Source organism: Desmodus rotundus, chromosome 2 (assembly GCF_022682495.2).
Source record: "Desmodus rotundus isolate HL8 chromosome 2, HLdesRot8A.1, whole genome shotgun sequence".
In the NCBI taxonomy this organism is placed as follows: domain Eukaryota; kingdom Metazoa; phylum Chordata; class Mammalia; order Chiroptera; family Phyllostomidae; genus Desmodus; species Desmodus rotundus.
This window is the reverse complement of record NC_071388.1, coordinates 149,212,545-149,230,310: the sequence shown is the minus strand read 5'-3', so window position 1 is coordinate 149,230,310 and position 17,766 is coordinate 149,212,545. Positions and strand designations below refer to the sequence as shown.

The following is a 17,766-nucleotide window of genomic DNA, read 5'->3' as shown; positions in this document are numbered from 1 at the left end:
GGCTGCAAGCTTATAAATAACATGTATCTTTCAAATCTGATTATTAAAATAATACATACTCACTGAAGAAAATCTAGAAATGAATAGCAAAGAAGGTATAAAATACATATTTGTCACATAGTTGTAAGCATACATACTTTGCATCCTGCTTTTTAAAAAATCTAATCAATCAGTATTATCCAAGGTTTATGTCATCTGCAAATTGGCGACTTTATCATTTTAAAGGCTGCATACTATTCCATCTCATGGTATGTGCTATGACTGTGATTTACCATATTTTGTGGTGTATAATGCGTACTTATTGGCCCAAAATATTTGAAGGAGAAATAAAGATCTGCATTATACATGGGTATAATGATTATATGCCATGGTATAATAATGGGCATAATAATCCTATGTATAATGCACACAAACATATAATGCACATGGATACACATTATTCACAGCAAAATACGGTACTCAACCATCCCCTATTGTTGGAAGTTAAAGCTGTTCTTAATTCTAAAATATTCTAAACTTGGGAAAAACCTTCAAGCATCAAAATTTGTAGAAAATAGTATTTGTTCATAGAATTTATTGCCCTAGCATTCCCCCACTTTAAAACAGTATAGAATCAACCTCATAGAGGTTCCTGCTGTGTACAATCCTATTTTATCCTTAGTTTCCTCTGTCCTTAGGTATTCTTTTTGTTCAAACATGCTATGGCTTGATCTAGATTACTTATTCTCATTGCAATTTCCTCCCCTGGGAAATCTGTTCTTTCCTGGCCTCTCATCCTCTGTCTCTTTTGTAAATATTAAGGTATGATATGAGATTTGTTCTAAGTAATGTTTACTTTCTTCTTTAGGAGAAGGCATCTTCCATCTCTAGGAAACCTTTATTGTCATTGTCGCTAATAGGTCATTCCCTGTGCACATGCAAAATAATGCCTACCAGTCTCTGGGTGATATTCCCACCCTCCCATCCTATGGCTTCCATTTGTCGTATTTTTCTTGTACTCTCTTCAATTTACTTTGTAACCTCTCCAGCTTGCCTCTGTCTGTGCTGTCATATGTTTACACTCAGCACAGGAAAGCCACAGAACTAGTAGATACTGGCTCAGTCAGGAAGGCAGGTTTTGAGGTCTGGTCCACCTTTGATGGGTGACTGGAACCCCAAATGGGAAAGAAGCCCCATGAAGGAGATGCTATACACCATGTCTCTGGGAGGTAATGTAACATGGATTTTACCATGTCTGTATGTTAAGAGTCAGACCTGAGGTGAGGTGGGTGAGGCGTCTAGGTCTGGGTAGTAATACTTTAAAATTTTCCCATGTGATGCTAATGAGCAGCAAGGACCGAGAAGCATTGCACCAGTTTCCTGTTGTGAGGAGGCAAGAAAAGGAAATTGACAAGGGATGAAGTCCTCTTACCCTGCTGTGTGGACCCACTTCCTGCTAAAGCTCCTTACCCTTCCTCAGCTCTCCCATCATCCTTTCACCACACCCCAAGCAGGGTCCTCTCTTCTGGGTGGAGCAGCCTAAGGACTCCAACCTAATGATTGTGTGCCACTCCTTGGTGCCCTCAGGCCAAACTGTGGCAGCCCAGGCTCCCCTATTGCACACTCTGTCTCGTCCTGCCATTTCTGTCCCATCCTTTTTGGTGCAGAAGATGGGTAAATCAGCATGTCCTCTGCCTAAGTAGACATCCCACTGGGGTCTTCCTACAAGATCATGATGTCTACACACAATATTAGAGCCCATCCACATATGTAGCTTGGCAGAGGTCGGGTCACCTTTTGGTGGTGGTGAGGAACCGCCTCAGATGATGAACACTGAAATCCTGTTACCCCTATCCTCATTGCTCTCTCTTCCACAGTATTCTGCCTACATGGCCTGTTTTGGGGTTGGCGATAAAACTGTTTCACGGCCTTAGAGTAAGTCCTGAGACAGCTTTTGTACCACTTTTTAGAAGCTCTTTTTAAAGTCCAGCTGAACATCAGATTCATCTACAGCATAAACCAACCCACCAAACAAAACCTATATCGCCAAGTTCAAGCCCTAGAGATCTTTGGGTGGGGTGGGGGGCTCGGTCTGAGGCAAATATCAGATTTTTGTGAATTTTTTTCCTTTTCCAGCTTTTTGGGGGTTATAAAATTTTTTGAGGTAATTCTACAGTCCTCATGTAATAATAAGAAATAGGAAAGAGATCCTATACACCCTTTACTTGGTCCTCCCCAGTGGTAGCATCTTGCAAAACTATGGCACAACGTCACACCAGGATATTGACAGCGACGACAGTTTCTGAACATTTTCATCAACCCAAGCTGCACAAGTTAAAACCACGATCTGTTTGTGCACGTAATTTTGTCGTTTCAAGAAGGTTTATAAACGGAATCATGCAGTATGTAACATTTTATCATTCAGTATAATTCTCTGGGGATTCATGTATGTTGTTTCATATATCATATATCAAAAATGTGTTCCCATTTCTATTCTCCGGGGATCCAAGGAGAATTCCTACAAACCAAGATGCAAGAACTTCTGGCGGGACTCCGCCGGCCCCGCCACCATGAGTGCCTGCAGCAGTCGCCCAGTCCTCACTTAGTACAGGCGGTTAGGCTTTTTGTTGCAAGCTGGGCGGTAGGGGATGGGTGCTCGAGGGCAGCTCCCGGTGGCCCTTTGCAGCCCGTCACCCGCTCTCCCTTTCCAGCGAGCTTTTTGCACACAACACGCGGCAGACGACTTCACACCAGATGGTGAAGGGCGGATAATGCGAGGTGCCTTGAGCAGCGGGAGACCCACAACGGAACCGTCCCATCGCAGACTCGGCGAGGTCTTGGCTGTGGCTGCGGTGCGATTTAACTGGCGTGCGAAGGGCGCACAGGCAGCGCCCTAAGAGGCACGCACGGCTCTCCTGGCAGGTGAGTGAGCGCAGTACACCGCCTGACGCTCAGTTTCCAAGGCTCGCTCCGCAGGGAGTGCGTGGAAGCCCCATGAAGGCCACCTCTAAGCAACATCTGTCGGATGCCAGGCCCAAAGCCCTGTCTTACAAGGGATCTCTGTGGCAGGATGGAGCTGGCTGGATCTCTGCGTCCCCACCTGACTCAGACTTGCCATCCATTGAGCTGGCCGTGCAGAACAACCATTACTGTCACACCCTGCAGAGTTCTGGCAGTCACTGTGACCCCAAGAAGGAGCAGGCCTGTCGCCAGCTCTCTGTGGCCTCTGCCATCTGCCTGGTGTTCATGACTGGGGAAGTCATTGGTGGGTACCTAGCACATAGCCTGGTGCTGACGACAGATGCAGCCCATTCACTCACTGACTGCCAGCATGCTCATCAGCCTCTGAGTCTCTTCCTCTCTGTGGATGTCCCCCCACCAGACATCAAGACCTTGAACTTCAGCTGGCAGTGAAATGAGATCTTAGGAGCCCTGTTCTCTGTGCTGTCCATCTGGGTCAGGACTGGGGTACTGGCTTACCTCGCAGTGGAGTGCCTGACCTTGGGGATTATGAGATGGAGGGGAGGACCTTGCTGATAATGGCTGGCTTCGCTGTGGCCGTGAACATCAAAATGGGGTTGACTCCACCAGTCCGGCCACAGGCACAGCCGTGGCCATGGGCATAGCCATGAGGCCAGCCAGCAGCAGGAAAACCCCAGTGTCTGAGCTGCCGTGTGATAGGAGGCTTGCTGCAGGGTTTGGTCGTCCTTGTGAGGGTCTATATTTTATACTGCAAACCAGTATACAAGAATGTAGACCCCATCTGCACCTTCTTCTCTATCCTGGTCCTGGGGACAAACAGTCTTGACCATCCTCAGAGACATGATCCTGGTGCTAATGGAAGGGGTCCAAAAGGGCCTGGGTGCCCTGCGTTCAGGATCTGCTGCTGTCAGTGGAGCCACTGGAAGCCTTGCACAGGCCATTGCCGTCACTCAGAACACAGACTCCCAGGCTGTGCTGAAGGCAGCCAGCACCTGCCTACAGGGAAATTCCACTTCCACACCATGACCATCCCGACCGAGGACTACTCTGAGGACATGAAGGACTGTCAGGCATGCCAGGGCCCCTCAAACTGACTGCCTGGCTAGGTGCCAAGTGGGGCACAGGCAGGACCTGCAGATGGCAGGGCTGAGTGTCCCCCAGGCCCAACCAGGACTCCATTTACATTGGCTGTGTTATAAACCAGATTTCCTCTCCTGCCCTTAGCTCCATGTTCAGTGAACCTTGCCCACTCCAGAAATGAGGTTCTTTCCCTTTCTCCCCCATCTGACTATAGCCAGCCCTAGGATGGGGATTTAGCCAGTGCGAAGCTGGTATGACCTGACTCTTTCTGCTTTTGGGTCAGTTCCTGGAGGGGCTGAGTTTGGGCCTAATCCTCCGCCAGTGCTGTCTTAACCACCAGCCTCAGGGAAAGGCAATGAGGCACAATGAGGGCTGCTGGAGGGGAGCCTGGCCTCAACGTCCCCTGTCTACCTGCCTCATTTTCTTTTTTCAATATTCCTGGCCTTTGCATTATGAATCTATACAGAGTCCTGGGGACAGAGCCCCCTCCCTCTGCCTCTACCAATGATCTGATTTAAGGAGGCCATGGCATTTAGGAAGATATAAGTAAGACAGGCTAGTAAGCCAAGACAAGTGGAATAGGGAAACTGAGACAGTTAAGTGCCAAACCATTTACAGCCATCTAGTAAGTTGCAAAATCCTATCTTCCTTAACCAAGGATTCTTAAGAATAAATGGTTTACACTTTTCCCCCATCAGAGGGTAAATAGCTTAAATCACCCTACTCCAGGAGATAGATAGTAAAAATCCAGTTAGTGACATCTGTGCCAACCACACCCAAGGACAGATGAAGTCCAGGGAAACAGTCTCATTTTGGTGCATCAGCATAAAGCTGATTGATATCGTATTGAGATGTTCCCTTAAGAACACCCCTAAACTCTCAGCCTTTAAAGCCTTAAAGATGCTCCTGGCTGGGTGGCTCAGTTGGTTGGAGTGTCATCTAGTATGCCAGAAGGTTGGGGGTTCCGTCCTTGGTAGGGGCATGTATGGGAGGCAACCAATCAACATTTCTCTCTTACATAGATGTTTCTCTCTCTCTCTCTCTCTCTCTCTTTCATCTCCCTCAAATTGATAAACATGTTTTAAAAAATTTTTTAACCCTCAAGATAAAGGACCCAGTGCACCTGTGCCTTTCTCTTCTCCCTCTCCTTCCCCCCTGGTGTATTACCTCTGTCTTTCTCTCCTAAGCTCCAAGGGCCCTTCTACTACCTCTGTAACTTTCTAAATAAACTTTCTCTTATAATTTGAAAAAAAAAAAAAAAAGGCATTTCTTCCCTTTTAGTCTTGAGTAGCATTTCATGTATGGGTGTACCACAGTTTGTTTAACCATTCACCTGTTGAAGAAATTCTGTGTTGTTTGCAATTCTTGGCTATTATGAATAAAATGGTTATGAACATTTATGGACAGATGTTTGTGTGAACATAAGTTTTCATTTCTCTGGGATTAATGCCCAAGAGTACAATTGCTGGGTTGTATGGTAGTTACATATTCCGTTTTATAAGAAAATACATTGTTTTGTGGTCCAAGACATTTCTTTGAATACCAGTGATCATTTACTGAATTCCAGGTAACAGAAAGGAGGAAGGGCAGAAGGGAGAAGGAATCCTCTCCAGTTACATCACTTCTCTTTATCTAGTCTTCTCAGAAGTTACAGACAGCACTTCCTTTAATGTCTTACAGCAATATCTGACAATACCTGGCTGCAAAAGAGTCTGAGAAATCATATCTCATCTGAGTACACTGCCACTCAAATAAAATCAGAGGCCCATCTGTTAGAATAAACTAGATTATACTGCAACAACAATCTCAAAGTCCCAGAGGCTTAACACAACAAAGGCTTATTTTCCTCTTACACTATACAACCATCCTGGAAGGTTAGGGCTCTTATCTGTGCTGTCCTCACTCTGAAACTCAGAACCACCATCAGAAACATTGCAGTCATCATAGCAAAGAGAGAAAAAGAACATGAATCTCATCCTGGTTCTTAAAGTTCACATTATTGGCCAAAGCAAGTCACATGGCCGCATCTAACTACAAGGAGGGAGGAAAGTGTAATTCTACCATTTATCAAAAGGAAAAAAAAAGAAATATTTGGTAAATATGACAAATGACTTACCACAGTTAAGGGAAAATGGTTGTTGGGATAGGAAACAGCCTCTGCCACACTGCCAATTCTGGGTGTGTTTACAACTGGCTTTTGTAAACTGTTTATTTATAAACTGCTTTTCCAATCTCTCTTACATATTGATGATCTCAGGGTTTTAATTGTCATTACTGAAATAAAGTAGCATATGCTATGCTACTTCATACTTAGTACATATATTAATGGAGTTTGCTCTCCTTGGAATGGCCTTCCTCCATGAAACACCAATGTTCTCAATGGAATACTATGCAGCAGAAAGAAAGAAGACGCTCCTATCTTTTGCAACAGTATGGATGATCTAAAGAGCATTATGCTAAGTGAAATAAGTCAGTCAGTGAAAGACAAATACCATATGATCTCACCTGTAAGTGGAACCTAATCAATAAAACAAACAAGCAAGCAAAATATAAGCAGAGACATTGAGATAAAGAACAAATTTACAGGAACCGGAGGGAAAGGAGGAGGAGATAATGGAAAAAAAAGGGGGAAAGGCCATCAAGGAACATGTATAAAGGACACATGGACAAAGCCAAAGAGGGGTAGGATAGAGGGTGGAAGGTGGGGATGGGTTGGGCGGCAGGGAGTGGTGGGGCGAAAATGGAGACAACTGTACTTGAACAACAATAAAAAAATAAAATAAAATAAGAAAAAAAAGACTCAGCTTAGACTTTCTTAAGCCTCATGGCCTGTTCCACTGCGCCTTATCTATGCTTACCTATTAGGATTAGGTAGAGCTGTAACAGTTCCACAGTCTTGACCTAGTATGGCAGCTCTGTTCCACAAAATCATCAGAGACCCAGGGTCCTTCTACTCTGCATTCTGTTATTCTTTGCGTGTCACCTCATGTCAAATTGACTGCTTGAATATAAACCATCGTGTCTTTACTCCAGCCAACAGGAAGCATGAGAAGTGAAAGAATGGCACAGAACTTCCTTCCAAAGATCTTTCTCATAGTTGCAAATAATAGCTCTACTCACATCTCATTAACCAGAACTTACTCACAGAGCTATACCCTGCTTCTAAGGAGTCTGGGAATCTGTAGTCTTTTTCTGGTCAGGCATGTGTTGGTGGTGTCAAAGTTGAGGTTTTATTACTAATAAAGAAGAAATGATATTGAAAGAGATTGAGGGATAAATAGCAGTCTGTACTGCAAAGATGAACACACTTGTCCATTTTTTTGTTTTCCTCTTTCAGTCTTTATTCAATCGAAACTTATCTTTTGAGTTACTACTGCCTAGGAGTAAGCCAGACAAGCATGGTTTCTACATTTATAGAGCTTTCAAACATTAAACAAATAGCTACCCAGATGAAAATATGATTACACACTTTAAATAGTGCAACAAAGGAAAATTTTTCCAAGAGAGAAACTAAAGGGGATAGGGGCTAATTTAGATGGATGGAGGGATCAGGAAAAAAGTCTTTTAGGCGGTTTGGGGGAGAAGTATGGCTGGGGGAGAATGGCACAAGAGTCAGCTGGCAATAGATTGGACCGTTCCAGGAGGAGGGGGAAATATCTGCAAAGCCCTTGGGGCAAGAAGGAGTTTGATGCATTTGAAAAAAGGAAGGAAGGTCAGTGTGGTTGGAACCTGGTCACGGAGAGGAAGAGAGGTGTGTGTCGCAGCTAGAAATGTGGACAGAGGCCAGATTCCGGGACTTTGCAGGTCATGTTAAGGACTTTGGATTTTATTCCAAATACATTAGGAAGGCATTGGGGGATTTTTAGGAAGAAGAGCGACATGATTAGTAGATACTAAGCAAATAAGGAAGTTAGGAAACAGTGGTTTCTTATTTTTCATGAGTTACATTTTCTCTGACATTATGCTGCTATTTTTATCATTCTTTGTATAATCATTTTTCTTTGAACATTTTTCCCTCTCCTATCCAAATTCTGTAATATTTGCATTCTTCTGAATTAGCCTTGTTAAAATTCATCACTGGTTTATTTTTATTCTTTTTTAGGTCCCTGTTTTTCAATTGCTTATGCTCTAAAGAAAGGCAGAAAAATATTGATTCATTCAAGGAGGAAAAAAAATAATTGTCTAATGTACTGCAATTTAAGACCAATCCTCAGTCTTCCTTTGTCTACAACTGTTGTCAGTCCTACTTTGTGAACTCACAGGGCTGGTACAAACAGTAAACTTCTAGAGTCAGCATTGGCCTGCATAGCCCAAAGATGAGTTGTAAGGAAGAGCACGGTGGAATTCCCATGGCTACTTTTCTAGGCTTTGGCCCTGCTGTCGTTCCCACGTTCTGATTTGGATCTCGGCCCTTGACTTTTGGCAGTGACATATTCTGGCCCAATGATTTCTGTGACCTCATCAGACTTTTGTCCCCAGGCTTTCTGTATAAGCCTAAGCAACGGACCCTGATGCTGGGCTGAGGATCTCTGCTTCAAGCCTTGAGTCTTGGCTTTTTGGATATGTTTTCATATTTCAAATATCTTTCTATGTAGCCATCACAAATCTAGGGAATAAAGACAAATTTTGCTGAGAGAGAGAGAGATTAATGAAGATGGGGCTAATTCAGATGGAAGGAAGGACCAGGGAAAGCATTTGAGGGTTACAAGGAGCAGTGTGGCTGACTACAGTTCCCTGGGGTAGGGGACAGTAACTGATCACCTACTGTGTCAGCACTGTGCTAGACACTGCAATTCAAGGATGTACTGTCTGAGAGACTCAGGGAAAGATTCACATAAACAGCTCTTAAGCTGAGGTATACGCAGAGATAACCAGGTGAGAGCAACATGGAGGGACACTCAAGGGAAGAGGCACGGCATGGCACAAGTATGTAGATAAGAGAACATACTGAGCATACAGCCTACTGAGGAACTGTAACATGTAGAGGCCAATGTAGAGGGTGCAAGAAGTAGAAAATCAAGACGTGAGACTGGAGAGCCAAACAGCATCTTTATATGGAGGGCTTGGTATCCTGTAGGTGATGGAGGACAATTAAAATATTTTTCTTTTTACATTCCGTATTTTTAAAATTTATTTTTCAGCCCTGGCCAGTGTGGCTAAGTTGGTTACATATCTTCCCATAGAGCAAAGTGCCACAGGTTCAATCCCTCGTCAGGGCACATACCCAGGTTGTAGGTGATGATGAAAAAATAATTAAATTTATTTTCAATTACACTTGCCATACAATATTATATTATGTTTGGGTATAAAACATAGTGATTAGATAGTTATACAACTTAATGAAGTTATGTATTTGGGCTCATTGGGGTAAGTCCAATACCCATCTGATACTATGTATAGTTATTACAATATTATTGACTATTTCCCTATGTTGTACTTTACGTCCCATGACTGCTTTTATAGTTGGCAATTTGTACTTTTTTGATCCCTTCACTTTTTTCACCCACCCATCTGACAATCATCAATTTGTCCTCTGTATCCATGAATTTGTTTCTGATTTGTTTGTTCATTTATTTTGTTTTTAAGATACCACATATACACATGATCATATGGGATTTGTTTTTCTCTGTCTGACTTACTTCACTTAGCATAATACCCCATAGGTCCATTCATGTTATCACAAGTGGTAAGATAGATTTTAAGCAGGCGACTGAGATGAGAAAATCTTCATGTGAACAAACTTGCTGAAAGTAACGTGAAAGAGCGCATGAGCCTGGAATCAAGAAGGCTAGTTTTTGAAGGAGTCTAGGTGAAAGGTGATGAAAACTGAACCTGAGTAACAGTAATACAATGAGTTATTGAGGAAGACACAACCAGGGAGGCAGAAGGAACACACCTTAGGGAATAATTAGATAAGGGATATGAGTGACATCGGGGTCAAAGATGAATCCTCAGTTGGTGATTGGTGTTATTGAATGATGCTAATCACTAAGTTAAGCAATAAAGGGAGAAAAGCAAGTTTGGTAGGAAAGATGATGACTTCATTCCTAGACATGTTGAGTCAACTGATATGAATGGGCAGACAGCAAGTTGACTTTAGTTCCAACCTATTTCTATTTCCTTGTTTCTTTAAAGAAGATTAGGAAAAAAGAAAGAAATGAGTGAAAGAAGAACTAGGCTATAACAGCAAGCAATCACTGTGCTATAAAATTTAGGGCTGACCATTCATTTCACAAATATTCACAAAACACGTACAGTCCCCAAGGTAGAGTTCTATGGAAAGTATAAAGATCACATACACATATCTCTAAATGTAATAGAAATACAGTACTAACATTCAAGTAGCTATCACACAGAGCTACTTGATTCCAAAAAAAAGTAAAAGTAAAAAATACCCTTATAATAAACTACTTAAATGATCTAGCCATAATCTCATCTATGTATAAACATTCTATCATTCATAGTGGGACATCCTGTCATGTTGCCTCTTGGTGCGACACAATATGAAATAAAGACACATCTATGAAGCAATCTGGCCACAATTTTTACTAGAGTTTAATTAAGACTACACTAACTTCCAGATTATAAGTAATATAGGGAGCTTAGAAATAGGTCCAGCAGTAACAAGAGGGGAAAAATCAAAAATTTAGAATGTGGAAAATTCTAGAAGACAAATGATCCGGTATTCCTAAAAAATCAATGTTATGGGGGGAAAAATGGTGGAATTGTTCAAGATTAAGTGAAACTAAAAGACAATTAAATGAAAGGAGTGAACTTAGATTAGTTTTAGTTTGAGGAAACCACTCTGAAAGCATTTTGGGGACATGTGAGGAAATATTAATATGGACTGGAGTATTAGATAACATTAGAGAGTTATTAGTAATTTTCTTAAGTGATAATCTTATTGAGATTGGTAGAAGAATGTCCTTACTTTTAAAAGAAGCATGTAGAAGAATTTTAAAACCGAGTTACTCAGGATCAGGAAAACAAGTCCACACACACACACACACACACACACACGAGAAAAGACTTCAGAAGAGGAGATTCAACACTGGGGACTGTTTATAAAGGTGTTAGAAGGGTTGGAAGAGCAAAAAAAAAGGACAAAGAAGCCACCCAGAGATTAACAAAAACAGAAAGCCATTGCCACCCCTTGGGCTGGAGGAACAATGGGGGGAGGTGGTTTTATCAGAGCCCAGGAGCCAGGGCTGTCCATTAGGAATTGTCAGGGGATCCCCAGTGGAAGCCTGGACTACGGAGAAAGGGACTCTTTGACAGAAAAAAACTAAAATGCTGGCAAGGACACTTCTCAGAGCACAACAAGGGCAATAGAAATCCTGTCTTCTCTCTTAACATCCAGTTTCCAAATATTGCTTCCCATTGGCTAAAACTTAAACAGAACTCAGTTTCAAGGGATTCTGGGGACGGTTGTTTGCAGGTACAGCTCCCTGAGATACAGAGCAATGCAGAAGAAGAACAGGAAATGAATCAAGTGAGCAAATGACTGTTCCAGAAGAAAATTTTCATGATGCTTGTAACTTGTTTTCAAATAGTTCAGATAACACAATGCATACATATAAGTACAGATAAAGTAAATATGATAAGGTGTTGAATCTAGGTGGGTATACAGTGTTCATTATATTATGCTTCCAATTTTTCTATTGAAAAATGCTTGAAATTTTTCAGAATAAAAAGTTGGTGAAAAATCCATTTTAATAACCAATGAAAGAAATAATAAGAATCTAATATAAGGTCATGAGCATGGGAAGGAAGAGAGGAAATACACAAAATAAATTTGGCAAAGTTTCTCAATAAAATTTTGTACCAAGGTGCAAAAATGTAGACCAGAGTAACATTCATCATTTTTTCCATCATTATGCATTTGAGAGTTGAGTTTTCTACCTGTCACTCTCCCAAGGACATATTCACTATTTTTCCTATGTCAGCTATAACCCCTACCTTATTTATCACACTCAAAAAATTTGATAAAACTGAAGTGAATGAGAATGACTTTAATTTGGTGGTAATCTTTAATCTGCTCTGCATTTTAAGAAACAAATTAGTTATGAAACACCTCACAGTTGCTTGCAACACCCCAATATGTTGTGACATTAGAGTTGAGAAACGTTCAGCTAGAAAAATAGTATAATTATAAAGCCACATACATGACTGAGCGTCTCTATACAAAGTTGTTGATTAATGGATAGATGTCAACCTAGAGGGTGACTCCACATGATGTCCCAGAGGGTCTAACTTAGTTTGGCTCTGTTCAATTTTACATTTTTATCAATATCTTGGATGAGATTTAGAAAACAGTATATGATTGTAATTGCTGATGACATGAAATCGGGTGAGAGTGAACGCACCAAACGGCAGCTCAAGATGCACAGGATCTGGATCAGTCAGAGTGATGAACTGATATAACCTGACACCTAATAGAAATATGCTACCAGCCTTTCACCTGCGTCCAGAAAAGCCAACTAGTTATGAGTGTCGCATAGACACTACTAGAGAGCTTGAGTTCATTCTCTGGTTCTGCCACTAATGACCTGTAGAAACTTCATTATCTCCCCTTAACTGCCTCAGTTTGCACATGGGTAAATGGGAATAATAATAATACCTAACTGATAGTAGCTTGAGTTAACATACGTAAAGCAATGGAATAGTCCCCGGAACAGAGGAAGAGAAAAGATGTTGATTGCTATTAGTTATGTGTGGGGGGGAGTGCTGGTAGCAATGTTACCTATAAGGAGCTACAAAAAAAGATTTAGTAATTGATATTACATTTACAATAATAGATTTAAGTTGTGGGACAGAGTTGTCAAAGGAGCCCACATCATTTAATACTTTATTTAATTAGAACCCCACTGCCCGGAATGAGGCCAATGAAGTCATGATTTACTCTGCTCTGCTCAGGCTGCTACTAGAGCGAGGGGTTCAGATTGGGTGCCATAGTAACAAGGTATCATAAACAAATTGGAGTCTGCTAAACACAGTGCTGTAATGCAGTAACTGTTGACAGAATTGGAGGTGTCAGTCTGTCTTTAGAAATTTAATGAGCTGTGGAATAGAATTTTGAACTTGTTTTGTGGGGCCACCATTGATTTCTCCAGAACCAATGTGTAAAAATTAGCATGACACAAATTCTGAGCTTACAAAATGAAAAGCTTCCTTGTGATCGGAGTTAGGGAGAACTGCTTTGGAGTGTGCCAAGTTTCCTATCCCCACGATGACTAGGCATTACACGTCAGGGTGACCATGTGGCAAGGGCATAATGGGATTCAAACCCAAGAAGGGTAATTGAATTAGATGTCTTGTGAGACGGACCCCTAGAAACTCAGAGATTTTTATCCAATGCTATCTGAAGATTCTAGGTTTGTTTTTAATTACACGCTTAATTGCTTCCCAAATTGTTGCCTCTTAAGCTTTTATTGGGTTTTTTTAGGCTCTGGGCCACAGGTCTGTACCTTTTATTTTTCCCCACCACTAAATAGGTTAAAGTACTCAGTGTGTTCATTTTTTAGAACATGAAGTTGAAATGACTAAACAGGAAATATGCACTTAGCTCCTAATGTTAACTGCCTCAAGACAAAATCAATTCCATTTCAAATGGAATGTTATTGGAGAGCTATTTAGAAATCTGTTGATAGGAAAGAAATATTGAAGGTGAATACAGCAGGGACAGGAAATGAGAAACTTAGATCTTTAAAGCTAAAAGGTACTCTGTCTTTCCTGTTTTCAGGACCTTGAAGAAATCTTTTAAATGTTCTGCTCATTTGAAGCATAAATATGTTGACTAAAAGCCAAGGACACCTGGATAACAAACCAAGGTTTTCTCTGTTAGATCCTTTACAGAAATTCAGAAATTTGAATTCTGAAGATGCCCAAATTAGTGGCCAGTCTTGACTCCATTAATACATATGCAATGGGAGGAGAAAAATTAAAAATCCTACTAGTTCTGGCACCTTTACATTAATAAGCTGATTGCTCAAGTCCTACATGGCCTCAGTTTGCAGTCGATAAGCATTCGTTACAAGCCCGAGAAGTAGCATTCACACATTATATGGAGCAGTGCCTTGTTTCCTTGTCAATAATTGGCCCCGCTGCTTGGTCAAGGGAACATTCTCCAACTCTGTCAAGAGGTTTATACCAAACATTATGAGTTTTCAAGTTGGTACCACACAACTGCACCTAGGTTTGTGGGTTTTATTAAATAACCAGGAAGTATATTCAGAATCAGTGACTTCCAATCAAAGATGAAGATGGAAGCATAAAATCTAAGTTGAATATGTTATCTCTTTACTCGGTGTTAAGTTTTCATGTTTTACCTATAGGAGAAAAGTCAAATATACATTTCAAAGACTTACCTTGATGGGAAGGGGTATTTTTTTAAGTTTAATCAGACTCTCTTTCCCAAGTTTCAGAACATATCAATTTAGCACAGCTTCCAGGAGCCAGTAAAAAATGAAACTGAAAACCAGTAAAATTTTTCTTGTAGTAGTTTAAAAATGGATGTTCTCGGATGAGAAACTGGATTCTTTGTTTTCCAGCACTCAAATTTTTTACCTTAGATCCAAAACTCTGGTTCACCACATCCTGGACCAGATGTCCCAGCTTCCTGGTTGGAAAGCATTTACGCCTTCAGGTCCAGAAATTGAGAAATATTCTTCTACTACCATATTAAGGATATAGGGATGTTTTTTGTTTTGTTTTACTAGGAATTCCATCAGAAGTAAGATAGAAACAGTCCAAAATAAGAATACAGCAGTATTAAATAGAAATAAGCTAGTGTTACATTATCAACTAGATCTATTTTTTAGAATTTGTTTTTCTGAATAACATTCATACACAATCTTAAGAAGTATTGTCTAGAAGCTATTATAGCAAATAATTTCTCTGGGGCATTATTTTAAGTAGGAAAATTTTTGAAAACAGATTAATGAACAAGAACAAAGAAATTCATCTAATTGTTTTTACCAACTATATGTAATAACATTGGACAGGCCACATGGAAAACTCTTATTACCCTTTTGAAATTCAGCTTACGTCTTAAGGTGATAACACTGAGAAAAAAAGATTTCTATAATTCTGAAATGGGTGGTTAACATCTTTAGCCTTTCTTTGGGCGTTAGTGCATCAGCAATTTTCTTTGACAGCAAATAAGGATATGGACAAAGTACAGGGCAAAATGAACAAAAAGTCCTCCCAAAAAAGAACATTTCCCTACCCCCAGAAAACCCTGCTGGTAAAGTGCTAGTGAAACTTTTGCTTACTGCTTAACTTACTCGTCAAGATCACTTAAATTATCCTTTTAAAAATATTTCATGAAGAACAACTTATAATTCCCAAAGATGACCAGCCATAGACTTAAAACTGCCTACTCTTCTGGAGAAAATTAGGGTCCCTTACTTACCTCAGCCCTGAGTGATTTGCAATTGAGCAGAGACACCTGATAAGTGTTCATGGAATAAATCAATGGAGAAAAAAATGAATGAAAAGGATATGTGGGAGAAAAGTGGAAAAACTGCTTTTGAGAGACTAAAAAAGACCTCTGAATTTTCAAAATGTAGAACCTTATGGATGATTATAATGATTAATAAAAACTAAGAGCTATCATAATCCCACATCATTTTATTTGGTAGGGTTGTGATCATCCTTTAAGTATACACCTATCAAGCAAATATTTAAAAGTTGCATAACCTTAGACAAGAAACTTCACCTCTCAGAGACTCAATTTCCTCATCTGCAAAATGGAAATGGCTGGTGTAGTGAAGCTAAATGATTCACAGTCATAAAGCACTTAGAGCCTGGCATATGTTAAATACAGTAATGACTAGTTCAAATTGCGATTGCCGTCTTTGTCCTCAGCAGATTCATTTAATGGAAAAGAAGTTATGATAAATTCCTTTAAAAATATTTTTTTTTGCAATCAGATCACTTTGTAAAAGAGGCTTTGTGTTCTACTTAAGTACATAATAATGGAAAAGGGAAGCAAAATCGTCTCATCCTTAAGGGCCAGATCTAAGCAGCATTTAGCTCTTTACCGCTCACTGTGCGGAGTAAACCCTCCTGCAGGCCCAGGGCTGTGATAGTCACGACCTGCTTGGGAAACCTATGGAAGAGCCAACAGAACAAATTAGCCATAGAACAAACTCTCCCACAACGGGAGTTGACCTCACCCAAATTTTGTTCATGTGGCTTTACTTCTACATACCTTTTATAGCAAATTCAAAAATGTCTATTCCATATACGAGAATACTGAGTCAGTCTTCTTGAAAATAATGGAAAAAGGGGAAACCATGAGCTAGAAATAGAAGAGGAAGATAAAGTACATGACAGAACTGGAGTAGAGAGTTTTGCAATAAAGGTTTTTTGCAAAAAAAAAAGGAAAGAATGTGGAGATAAAGTAGACCCCGTGCTTGGAGCTACACTTGTGTGCCTGTAAGAAGGCAAGAATACAACACTAGGAGAAGGCTACAGACTGTCTTGCTGAGCTTTGGCATGAATGAGGACTGTTGCCAACACTCATTGAGACTTTGCCATACACCACCCAGATCCAATCATTTAATCCATGGTCACAGCAACACTATTGAAGAGACACTGTTAGCCTTACTCTGTAGATGAAGGCACAAGCCACAGGAAGTTTTACCATCGCCTGCAGTCAGAGCTGGCAGATGGCAAGGACAGGACCGAATCTGAGCAGTGTGACTCCAGAGACTGCGCATGTTTAAACACTGTATGACGCTGTGAGAAAATCTGCGCAATTCTCTGTATTGGGGCAGGAAGTAGATATGCTTATTTGACTATGCCAAAAAGGTTAAATAAAAGCTAAATAAAGGTTTTTGCACACCAATATTTCTAGTTATTTTTCATCTCTGGGCCTGGGATGAGAAGAAAATCAAAACTGAGTGAAAAATTAGAACGACCTTGATTATTTAAGAAAAAGATAAGGAGCAGAAAGAAAACAGTAGAAGAGGAAGCCTCTTTGTGTAAAGGTTATCCATAGCAACAGAGAACAAACCTAATAAGCATCTTACTGAAACTCTGAAGGGGGGCAATTCTAAAGATTTCCTTAAAATATCTTAAGGCAGTAAATGGAAATCAATTGCACACCCTACTCAATTTACACACTGTAGTTGTTTTCATCTGCCCATGATCTATACTTGTCCTCTGAAAAGAGCCCCCTGGTTTTCCTTTGAGAAATCACTCTCCATCTCGGGGCAAATTCTCATGGAAGTGACTCCATTTCCAACCTGGACCTATGACCCAGCCAGGCCATTAGAAGATCTGCCTCCCTCTGATCAATATGTGTGAGAAGTCTGTCCGTCATGGGATTTTCATTGGAATTACTGGGAAAGATAAGGATTCCACCAACAGATTGCCAAGTGTGCTCTTGGCAGGACCTGGTAGTGGCCGTCTTTCTGCATTATTGAGAGAAGGCTGTCTGAAATGAGGACAATGCAGTGGACGACAGAATGGGAAGGACACAGAGTCCCGAGGGTGTCGTGTGTGCACCTGGATCTCACTGAGCGAACCAACTTGACTTTCCAATGATGTGGGCCAATTTTAAAAACAGTTTTAAGTCAGTTTGATTTGGCTTTCTGCCATCACAGCAGACAGAATCCAAACAAAAACACTAATATGAGACATTTAAAATGCCCAATGATAGTCTCATTAATTTGTAAGATATCTTTATAATTTTAATTTTGGTTTCACAGAAAGAAA

General features: G+C 40.7%; 1 long non-coding RNA gene and 1 pseudogene across 1 annotated transcript in view; one reads left to right on the top strand and one right to left on the bottom strand.

The window, feature by feature from the left end:
* LOC139440700 (uncharacterized) overlaps nucleotides 1-17,766 on the bottom strand; it is a 100,693-nt gene that overhangs the window by 24,481 nt on the left and 58,446 nt on the right. The gene's annotated exons all lie outside the window — the stretch shown is intronic.
* Nucleotides 2,974-4,055, top strand: LOC112322281 (proton-coupled zinc antiporter SLC30A2-like; annotated as a pseudogene).